General features: G+C 31.0%; 1 long non-coding RNA gene across 1 annotated transcript in view; it reads right to left on the bottom strand.

Moving 5' to 3' along the window:
* The window catches only part of LOC102680955, an 82220-nt gene that overhangs the window by 12413 nt on the left and 57013 nt on the right, over positions 1–12794 (bottom strand). The window contains exon 2 of the long non-coding RNA XR_422532.2: positions 2737–3090. This is a non-coding gene — a long non-coding RNA (uncharacterized LOC102680955). The remainder of the gene's footprint in view (positions 1–2736; positions 3091–12794) is intronic.

The following is a 12794-nucleotide window of genomic DNA, read 5'->3' as shown; positions in this document are numbered from 1 at the left end:
TATATATATATATATATATTGAATATAGAATATATTATATATAGAATATAAAGATATTATATATATAATATAGTATATTATATATAGAATATATTATTATTAATATTGGTGAAATATGATTGTGAATAAAATAGAATAAAATAGAATTGGAAAATATAGTTGTAACCGGATAATTCCGGGGTTTACTTAATAAATGAGATTTCGAATCGCAATAATGCAAATGAATAACGCATCAGATTTTTACCGCAAGGAAATCCGACGAGGAATCAGGTTACGAGAAGAGAGGGATTTCCGGTCGGCATGGCCGATCAATTTTTCAATCACCAGTGACTTTTTCATTGTTTCACAATGGAAAAGAAATTCTTTCTCCTTCTTGGACGGGTCACTAAAATATTCCGGCAAAGTTACCACACGAGAATGAGAATATCAGGATAAACAATTCACCTTTTCATCCACGCGAAAGGAAACATTTTCGAATATTTTATCAGCTCGAAAAATTCTCATTCCCTCTATACGAAGTTTCTCCTTTTTCCCCTATAAGGCCCCCTTGTTATCCCAGGCTTAGATTCTCGTTAAACTCTAATTTACACGAAGCTTCCATCTACCAAACCCATTCTCCCCTCTTATCTCGCCCCCTCCCTTTCTTTCTGACCTATCGTTTACTTCAAAAAAATGTTCCTCTCCAACGCAAAGTCCACTACACACGTAAAATTTGTTCCTTTGAAAAATTCCTACTCGTTTTCCTACCATTTATTTCGTTTGCTTAAAATTTCTTTCTACCTGAAATTCCACCCTCCCCTCTCCCCCTCCTTGCGATTCCGCTTCCCTTGAAACTTCTTTGAGGAATAAAATTGAAAAATCGTAGTCATTCCTCCGTGTCCTTTGACCATCTTCCATTTTATACGAATATTTCGAAACAGAGGCACGATTGACGGAGAATCTCTGAAAATCATCTGAGTGAAATAATACACGCGTAAAGGAATTTATATTTATTAATCGATATTTCAAAAAAAAAAGAAAAAGGAAAAAGGAACAGTTTCGTGTATAATCTTTAATATGTTAGTTTTAAAAAAAAATTGGTTTATATGTTTTTATTTAGAGCATCACGATTCTAAGTTCTCGAGCATAATTTTCTGTTCGATGTGGAAGTATAAATAAAATGTATAGCGAAAAATTAAATTTAACACGTTATTTTTTTATTTCTAAATCCGAATGATAGAGAGACTAGTTTAGATTAGTTTTCTAATCCTTTTAGTCATTGAGAACAAGTCGAATGAAAAATTTGAATCTTTGTGAAATTTTGTTGAGCAGCTTAACTTTAGTCGGATCTGTTATCGAAGCATTTATTCTACATCGATGGGTGAAAAATCGTTTTATCTTGATTCTTTCCGAAAAAAGAGGCTTTGTTTAATCATTCGAATCAGTGTATCTTTCGTGATTCAAATCTTTCACACGATGCACGCATCGATCGAATTTTTCTTTTAATCAAAAAACGTCGATTGCGTTATTTTTCTTTGAACAACGTAAACGTATCGAGATATGAAAAATAACGAAATCTAAGAAACAACGCGAAATATCCAAACTTTGATTAAAAGTAAAAAATATAAAAGATTTGATATCTTTACAAAATAATAAATTATTATAAAGAAAATATAATAATTGTAATTATTATAAATTAAATATAAATAAATTATTGTAAAGAAAATAAATTAAATTAAAATAAATTATTGTAAAGAAAAAGGAGGGAAGATATGCAGAGGGGGGGGAGACAGAGAGGGAGAGAGAGAGAGGATATTCGAGTCACGTGACTAATAGAAAATTTAAATTTTCTTCTTTGAAAAAGTTCGAAATTATTCTCAGTCTTATAATTACGAGAATTAGCCTCGACAAGTTTTCCCATTCTTCTAATAGGATTTTCTTAATCATTTGCAACCGTCCTTCGAACAGCAATGGAACGCATTAAGATAAACCCTCTTAAAGAACTTAATCTTATTTTAAGTCGAACGTATTTTAACGTTCAACATTGACTGATTCTCGATTCCCCTTACTTTTCTCCCGTGTTCTCGTTATCGCGATAACACAGAGGAAATTATGCTTTTGGTCGTCTCTAGATGGAAACTTGGGCTTGGAAATTTGGAGTCTCGTCTTTGCGAACGAATGTGTAATAGGACGATAGATATTTGAAAAAAAAAAAAAAAATAATCGAATTTTAAGTGATTTTAATCTTAGTGATTCGAGGATTCAACTTTTAAAGAAATTTCTTAATAAAATTTATAGAGAAATAAATAAACTTGTACACGTTTCTTTTTTCGTTTAAAAATTAACAAACAAATATAAAGAAATTTTATTATTTTCTTACTTATAAAAATCTAGTAAATTTACTATTATATTTTAAATCGTATGAAGATCAAGTAAAAGAAGATTGTTGTTAATTTTTAAAAAGTAAAAAAAAAACCAAGAAATGTTAATAATCTCATTAAGAAAGATAATTTTATATATTTTAATATACACGAATGAAGTATAAATATTTTAAGTAAACATGAAAAAGGTAATGATTAATGAAACAAAGAATCGTGAATTCCTTGATTTTTTTTTGTATATAAAAAGATCTAAGATATAAATAAATAAAGCAAACAAAGAAGAAACGTTACTATAACAAATAATCATTTAAGCATGATGTAACCATCTATATCGAATCAATGACTAAAAAGAGCAAAAATATATAATATGACTTACTATTAGATGCTAAGGATATCATTATCGTGATCCGGAATATCGAGAAGGCTGTCATCGAGTAGAGACAAGAAGGTGATATCTTGAGGAAGTTCCACGACGTGTCACAAAGATAAAGGCAAATAAAACGATATCTGCAGTCCAGATGACCAGGATACCCAAAGGAAATCTTCCACGACTTGGATTGGACCGGTACACGTCGGTAGATCTTGGCTTGACATCGTTTTCCAAAAGCTAATATTTGCGATATAATCGTCGATTTCGTTCTAATGAAATTTTTTTAATCTAAAATTATGATTGAAAAACGATATCAATTACCAGATCTCACAACGAGGGGATGATAACTACGAAATCCATCTGTAAAAAGAAAATATATAAATAAGTGAATTAATGATCGAATAAATAGATTAATTAAAATAAATAAGTAAACAATTAAAATAAATTAATAATAAGAAATTAATTACGAAACAAATATTATACTTTAATAAATAAATAAATATAAATAAATCAATGAATAAATTATATGTAAATAAATAAGTGTATAAATAATTAAATAAGTGTATAAATTATCGTTAAAACGGTATATAAAAGATGTTAATAAATATCGAAAAACAAATGATATTGTAAATTAATTTATATATTAGTAGAATTTAACTAAAGTAAATCGATCTATTCGCTACGAAGGCTCGTTGGATAATGAGCCGTTCTCGCGACCTCCTTTGTATTTATCGAACGTCGCGTAACGAAAGTTTGGCGAGAATTTCCTTTGTTTATTTATTTTCTCTTCCAATTGCGTCGAAACTGATTTCTCGAAAATAACTATCAATAATATAACGATATTTCGACTTTTATTATTAATTTATGCTATCTAACGATTTATTATTACAATAAGAGAAATATTTAATATATTTTTACAAATTAAAACTGAATTTTACAATTACTTTTGGTATCAATTTTCAATTTAAAATTGTATTAAAATATCCCAAATATTACTTTACGCGAAGAATAAAACATATAAGAATAGACACGAGTTAAAATAATCCCAGAATAATTACCATAAATAAAATTTTATTTATATTCGTACTTGATTAAAAATGGCAAAACACGTAAGATGATTCGAAAGGATAATCATGCTTTAAGATAAAAATTTTAATTCGATTTTCTTTTTTTTTTTTTTTAATTTACATAGCTATTATTCTTCATAGAATTCAATTCGTGCCGATGAAAATAATTTTACGATACGAGATAAGAGATTTAGAGGGTGATTTAATTTATGGAAATTAACCTTATATAGGAGGACAGATCCGATGAAACTCGAAACGGTGGATAGTCCTAATTAAGTTGCCTCGTAAATTACCGTTGCGTGTAATTAAGTAGCAGTTAGTAGTAATCCAATTGAACACGGTTGCTCTTTTCGGTACACCGGCCGAGTATAGAAAGTTAAATTTCTATGCTAGCCGGACGAAAACAAGATATTAATTATACAGTTTACAGTTTTACAACGTTTTATTAAAAATATAGCAAAGAAAACATTTGGAAAACAATCTTCCATTATTTGCCTATAATTATTTATCCTCAATTATTTGTCTGTAAATAATTTGAAAGTAATTCTAATTTTTTTTTTATAAACAAAAAGTTAAATCTACATGAATAATAAAAATAAGATCATTTTTTCTCTTCAAAAGAAATTTTCTTTTTCACCTGAGGAAAAAATTTATTTCGTTAATTTTTCCATCTCACCCTCTTCCTCCTTGCACGAATTCGTTCTAAAATAATCTTTTTAAATTATATCCTACATTAAGTCTCATAAATTAATTTTAAAACGAAACGTCTTACTCTCAATAAATAACTATATCTCGCGAGAATCAATAATATATATATATATAAAACTACCAATACACAAAACAATCCTCTTGTTTCTTCCCTTCTTGTTCCTCCGGTAAGAGCCTTAGGAACGAATCAACCGGATGCTAAATAAATCCTACTTTTCCCCGCCTGTTCCACCGATTAATTTCACGCCGAATAAATCCATTCTCTCTCTTTAAACCTCTTTAAACCGCCTTCCGTGGATCCGCCGATTTTCATGGAATTTCCTTCCCAATCGGACGTGCCGATTAATTATTTTCAAGCAACGAACGAGCCTCCATTTCTAACATTGATGCACCTGCGAAATGCGCGTCCTGTGTCCTCCCCCTGGATATTCCATCGTCCTTCTGTCCAACGAACTGATCGTCGCCCTCGTTTAATCGTCGCGAATTAACCATTCTTCCATTACCTTTTCCTTGCCTTATTATTCACTTTACGATTTAAAGAAGGTGGAAAGAAATTTTTTGACTTTAAGGAAGATTACTTGTTGTAAAATTACTTTTGGAAAATAATATAATGTGCAAAAATTGCTAGATTAATACTCGATAAGTAATCTTGGGATGTAAGAGATTTATTTTCGAAATATTTGTAGAAATATATTTAAGAATATATTTGAAGTGATGGAAGGAAATTTTAATTTTAATAGTCATCTTTGGAAAATTACTTTTGTTTTAAAAATTATTGTGGAAACGTTTATATTATGAAATTGCAAATTGGAATTGTTTTTATTTCATTTATTTGAAAAAAAACTTTTGTATTTATCTTTATTTTTATCTGTTAATTTGACAGTAATATCTATGAAATATAACAAATTTATTTTCCAATTTTCAAAATATTTGTACAATGTATTCACAAATTTTATAAAAAAAAAAAAAAGAAAAAAGAAAATTTTAACTTTAAATAGTTGTAAATAATTTTGTATGTTATTTATTTGAAGAATCTCTAGGTTCATCCATATTTATTTTCTAGTCGTAATCTCTATGGGATACGATACATTTTTTCCCCCAGTTTTCAAAATATTTGAAGAATATATTTTTCGGTATATATATATAGCTCTCAATCCCCTTAGCGATTTTGTTTCCAACGGTGACGAAACTTTGAATTTTAACTGCAATAATTTTTATAGTAACAGTAGAATTGTAAATTCAGATTATGAAACGATAAAAAATATTTCGAATAACGATAATCGAACTTCCTATGTTTTTTTTCTTTGTTTTTTTTTTTTCCTTTTTTTTTTTTATTTCGTGCTTTTTAATATAACTCCCTTCCCTAGTGGGACTATGTTTGTATTTCCCTGGGTATACTGGGTACAATTTATACGTTCATTTCGTGCATGTTTGTGTCCCATTTTTGTATCCCGTGGAAAACAATATTTCACTGATAAATAAATGAATAAATATCACGTGTACACGTGTCATAATATAAATATTGTTATATTGTTTAAAATAATGTATCTCTATAGGCAAAATTCCTAAACAATCCTTTAAATATAAACAAACAGCAAAGAAAAAATTTAAATCACCGATAAATTATTCAATGATTCGATAAATTTTCTGCAAAAATTTCGATCGAAACGTTTCAAACATCTAATTAAAATAATAATAGAAAGAAAACGTTTAATTTGTCATTTAAAAATTAAAATTACAAAAAATCTAAATCTAAACTTTTTACATTTCACAATTTTATTTTACATTCTCTCTCTCTCTCTCTTCCCTCTTCCAAATCAAAATATTCCTATTAAAAATATCTAATTATTAACCAAAACCTATTTCTCACAATTACTCATTTATTTCTCGAGATAGATACAGATATTCATCCCTCGATCAATTGTCAACTCGCAACGAACGTTATATCGCGACAAATAATTTTTTGTCCCGTTCAGATTTATGCAAATCGGTCAGCCGCGGCCAAGGTTTACACACTTTGGAAACTCCGTTACAAGAAAAATCAAATTGCCCTCACGTTCTTTTCGGCCACCACCCTGCTTTATTCATCCCATTCTGGGCATTAAACATTCATATTCTCCCTGGCGTGAATTTTAAAATTTTCCCTCCCCTCCCGTGAATGTCAAACTTTCTTCCATCCTGCCGTGAGACCTCCCCTTCTTTCTTTCTTTTTTTTCGACATTTCTCCCCTCTCACTCTCTTTCTCTTTCTATCTTTCTTCACCTATTTGACTTAAGTACCGTGAAACCCGGCCCAGATACGTACGAGCCGAGAAACATCGTTCTTTCTCGAACGAAATATTCGACGTCATCCCTTTCCACGACGATCACGATGGTTTCTGAATTTCTTTTTTTTTTTTCTTCCTTCTTCTTCTTCTTCTTTTTTTCTAATTAGCCGGTTTAAGCAACGTATGCTCACGAGTTCTTCGAGAGTAATCGGCTTGACACGATTTCGTATTCCCGTCGAGTACGTTAAAATCGTGACGTGGATATCGATGTAAATAGATATTGTTGAATTGTTTATGTTTTTGCTGTACGTCGATGGTTTATTACGTTGGGGAGGGGAGAGGGTTTAATTGTGTTTCTCGAGGGTGGCTGAGAGTAATTTGACGTTTGATTTCGTCTTTGTGTAATTTTTTGGACATGGACGATGGATGGATCAATATTAAAATTACGAGAATTGACGCGTTACGCGTTATTGTTGAATGTTTATTTCCCTTATCGTGTAATTTTCGATCAAACGCATATTTATTGCACAAATTTTTACACCTCCATTTCTTGTAAAAAATCTATATTTTTATATGAAGCAAATATTAACGTTTATCGTTTCTTGTGTATAAAAATTGTTGGTATTTGTATCTACTTGTGTATCAATTTGTTAAAATTATATTTTTCTTTATACTATATCCCTTTATGTATACACATGTATCATTGAATCGTTAAACACGGTTTTTTTCCTTTTTTTTTTTTTTTTAAATATTAAAAGTGAACGTACAATGTGCAGCAAGCCAATACAACGCGCGTTTCGTTTTACATCGTTTTAAATAAATTTTTGCGTATATAAATATAAAAAGTTTCGTTCTTCTTATTGAGAATTGTTTAAGTAATAATACTATTGGAAGAATTAAATAATTAATAACCTTAAANTATATTTTTTAAATTTAAAAAATAAAGGATAAAAATAAAAAAATATTAGAATAACACATATACATCGTATTTCAAAGAAAATACTATTCTTTCCGCAATTTCTTCTCTCGCAAGAGCTCCAATATCTCTGATAAAAATGCGATCTCTCCCTTGGAACACTATAAATTCTCATTCTTAAATGCAAACCATGCGCTTAACTTACAATTTTCTTCTCCCCCCTTTTTTTCTTTTTTCTTTTTTTTTTTTTCTCCTCTCCTTTTCTTTATTTACGACGATCGGCGTTCACTCAAATAAACGCGTATTACGTGCCCGAATGCTTATTAAATTCCGTAACTCAACCTGTCTGACTTTTAACGTCCGTTTCCATTAAATTGAGATGGGGGGAGGGGGGCCAAGGCCGATAATAAGGCTGTGCGCGATAAATTTCGATAAAAATGAGGGTCCTTTTCTTTCGACAAAGTGGGGGATAATGAAGTTTTCGAGCGAAGAAAAAGGGGAACGAGAAAGAAGAACGAAAGTGATGAAATTTGGTCGAATATTAATAATTTATTCGGGTGAATAAAAATTAATGAGATGTGATTGATACGAATCCTGTTCGAATCAATTAATTGGAATTTCGCATGATAAGAATCGAGTGATATTTTGAATATAAATTACGTTGTAAATTTATAATTCATGGAATATTGATGCAATGTTAATTGATATATTTTTAACGTGATGATGTATCAAAATAGGAGGCGAACGAGAGGAATAAATTGAATTATTAAAAGTATTGAAATTGGGGAAAGTTGATATTAAAAATATTTCGAAATTTTATACGTGTCGGTATATCTAAATTTTTCTTTTCCTATAATACTTTGTAAACATGTTTCTTACTGGTATGAAATTTCAAAGGTATCGAAACAAAGGGATCACGTATCACGAAGTGAAATTTCAAACGGAATATCCTTTTAATCCTCTGTCAATCATTAGTTTTGTGAAATAACAACCAATTTCAATCCCTTGTATTCCTCATCCTTTTCCTTAGATTAAAAAATTTTTTTATTTGCATTTCAAACTAATTGCAATAATGGAATTATGTGCAAAAGATATAAAGAGAAAATTCGTTATTTAAAAATCTAAAGTTAAAAATAAAAAATTGATTGAAGATAAAATTAAAAATAAATCATTGCATTTTTGGATTTCGTTAATCCAAAAACAACCCCTTACATTTTTTATCACATCCTACTCACATTTTTAATTTCTTAATCCACATAATCAAAATTCAAAGAATCACTAGCATCCCTCTATCCATATTTTTAATTTCACAACACAAAATTATATTCAAATTCTTACACTCCTAATTACTCACATTTTCAATTTTTATCCACACACTGAAAATTCAAAGAACACACTGTTGAAAGATTACATCTTCACCATCCCCCTATCCATATTTTTAATTTCAAAGGACACAAAATTGTATTACCTAAATATATTCAAATTCTTACACTCCTAATTACTCACATTTTTAATTTTTATCCACACATTGAAAATTCAAAGAATACACTGTTGAAAGATTACATCTTCACCATCCCCCTATCCATATTTTTAATTTCGAAGGACACAAAATTGTATTACCTAAACCCATATTCAAACTTTTATATTTACACTCCTAATTACTCACATTTTCAATTTTTATCCACACACTGAAAATTCAAAGAATACACTGTTGAAAAATTGCATTCCACACATCCAAATTTCAAACGAATAAAACACAATTTAAAATTCCAAACATTTCTTCGTCCACATTTCTAATTTCCAATACTCGAAAATTCTTATCAAGCACGTATCAAAATCGGCAGGAAAGAAAAGAAAGGGAAAGGAAAGAAAAGAAACGTATCCATAACCCGCGAAACGGATCCCACGAAATCCCCATTATCGCCGTAAATCCTTCAATACCATTCGCAATCCCATCCACCCGCCCCCATTCATGGTCGCCTCGCAAAGCAAGGGACGAACAAACGACTATTTCACGTGGAAACAGGCGGGTGAAGACGTCACTTCTACCCTTTCACACCGGGTTAAAGGAGGGCCGCGAAAACAACCGAGACCTCCTTTGTCCCCGCCCTGCCCAAGCTGTCTCGTTTCACCCCTTTGGCTCTCGTCGATAGGCGGCCGAACGAGCGCAGCCGATGGATGCAACAAAAACATCCGTCCACGGTTTATCCAACCCCCCTGGCTTCGGCACATCCTTTATTTCCACCCGACTCGAAACGCCACCGGAGGAAATCTTCCCCTCGATTGAGCCTCAATACCCGCGAAATTAGGTTCGCGCGATTCCCTGAGCTACGATCGCGAGATTTGTCGGAGGAAGAGTGGATTGAGGGGGTGGGACAGTGGTTCTTTGACTTTTCACGCTTAATAATAATAAGAAACCAACCAATGGTTTTTATGTACAGTAGGGATACAATTTTGAAAATTAATTTCTTCTTTTTTTTTTCAGACAGAAGTATAAATTATAATTATATCGTATAGTGTTACTTTATAATGATTATTTTAATTTTAATTATTCGTGGATACGATATATTTGAATGAAAATTTGATAATTACAGATAAAATTGCTTCCAGAAGTTATTTGGATAATTTATTTTTAAAAATGATAAAAATAATTGTAAGAGATTATATTTGAAAGCTATATGATACAAATAAATGTTCAAATGTTTTAATAAGTGATTAGTTGTGAAGTAACTTTATTTGAGATTATTTTAACTAGTTACTTTTCCAATTATGTGTTTTGTATATATTATAAAATAATGATTTTGATGTAATGATTCTTAGCAAACTTTGAAAATTGGAAAATATAATATTGTAATGGAATATGATCCGTGTTTGGAATAAGAATATCCCAGGCTATGGGAATATGTTATATCATGTTATATTCTTGTTGTTGTTATTGATCGATAGTGTTTCGTGTCTTGGAAGAAGTTAAGAACCACTGAGATAGAAGGATGAGCCTTATGGAGGATATGATGCCGTGATTCTTTTGTTGCACGGTGTTGAGATACAATGGAGTTTCGTAGCGAAGGGATTCCATTTTTATTATTAGAAAGTTGGAATTAGAAGATGTAAGTTACGAAGATATAAATGAAAAATGTATTTCGATGATTTTTCGACGAAATTGAATAAATCAATTATTCTTTTTCTCCCGAGAAAAGAAGATTATATTCGATAAAAGTGTCTTGATCATCAGAATTCTTGATCAGTATTTAATTTAAATTTGTTATAAAAAAAAAAATGATAGAATATAATGGAAATACTTTTTCCTATTTGCATTTAAATATATTTCATTCCATTTAGAGAAAGTTGTTTCACGGTCGAATAAATTGTATCCCGACTTCTTATTAAAAGTGGTAACTCGGGATGTTTGACTTTTAATACTTTTGTATTAATGTCGCCTCGTAGAAGCGTTAATAAACAACCAAGAGCATACACATAAGCTACGTTAAAGTTGAGAACAAATGTATTCTTTTATGATAAATGAATAAACAAAATTAATGTCACTTAAACAATCGCTTCTAATTTCTAATTTTCCAATATTTCACTCATTTATTTCGCACGTTCTATTTTCTTTATTTTTCATTCCTCCTTATTATTTTCAAAAATTCATTCCAATTTCACGAGTTGCAGCATCATTACACCTTTCTTCATTCTTTTACGATCATCCATTCCTCCCAGATCCTTCATTCTTATTTTCAAAAATTGCTTCAATTTCACCACATTTTTATACTTTTATGCAATCTATCAATTCCTCCTCCCCCCTTTAAAAATTTAACCTCAATTTCACGCATTCCACAACAATCTCCATACGACATACTCTCCAAATTTCCACTCGTCATTTCACATAATTTTCCCAATTACCCCCTCAACTCTCTATAACCTAACACTCTCCAACTCTCTCTTCTCACTCCACATTTCACGATTCCCTATTTGCAAAAGCTGGAACGTAGAGGAGCTATCATTTCAAGAATTATTCCACTCGATCTTCGATCTCGTCTCCGCCAACAAGTTTCCAAGATATCGTGATGTTCGAACAACGGCCAGAGATTACAATACCCAATATGCCATTACGGTCCACTTTAATTCAAATTCCCACCGCGAGACGTCGATTCTTAGACTCGTCTTGGAAAACGATAAAAGCTTCGAAAGATATCCACGATGTTCGCGCGGGTGTAAAGAGATAACACCACCCCCCTCCTTTGGAAACTTTGGAAAATTTGCCCTCGCTGAGAGAATTATATCGTTGGATCCGAATTCGAATGGTGGTGGAATCGATAATTGGGTTTTAAAGGAAAAAAAAAAAAGTTTTGCTTACGTCGATACCTTAGGAGGATAATTAAAGTTTGGAAAGCGATGGAAAGTGTCGGTTAATTTGTCGAGGATGGTGAGATAAGGTAATTTATGTACAATTACTCGTTGCTTCTTTGCGAAATAAGTGTAGTACGATAAGTTTCTGATCCTTTTTTTAATTAACTTCCTTTTCAAATGATAGAGGAACGGAATTTTTTTATTCGTGTAAAATGTTTTTAGATTGCGAATTATTGTTGTAGATTAGAAGAAGGTGGAAGGCAAGAAGGTTTGGAAAAATTCAGGATAATATAAAGATGCAAAGCTGGGTGCAGTGCAGGATTGAAAATGGCAGGATCGAAATTTTTATGAATCAAAGTTTGTGGCGTGTGTGGCCCAGCTCGAGATCCAAAGATTGAGAAATTGAGAATCCAGATTCGTAAATTGAAATTTCACGTCCATTCGAGGATTCGAAGCCAAAATGTGGAAAATTCAGATTCAAGAATATTGAAATTAAAAAGGAAATCTTCGACTCTTGCGCAATTCTCTTCACGAGAACGAAAGCATTTTTAATCGTTCGATTTCAGTATTCAACGTATAAATAAACATTCCAACAGGAAAATTAAATTCCAATTAGTGTAAAAGAGAAAATCGAGGTATCTTTCAGGAACGATACTTTTTTATCAGCTTTTTCTTGTTAAAGAAGGTAATGGCCGCCGCTCGACTACTATCATCATCCTAGTAATATCCCTCGAGTTCATGAAACTGAGCTTCTGCAAAA

Source organism: Apis dorsata, unplaced genomic scaffold (genome assembly GCF_000469605.1).
Source record: "Apis dorsata unplaced genomic scaffold, Apis dorsata 1.3 scaffold_564, whole genome shotgun sequence".
NCBI lineage: Eukaryota > Metazoa > Arthropoda > Insecta > Hymenoptera > Apidae > Apis > Apis dorsata.
This window is presented reverse-complemented; position numbering and strand designations above follow the sequence as displayed.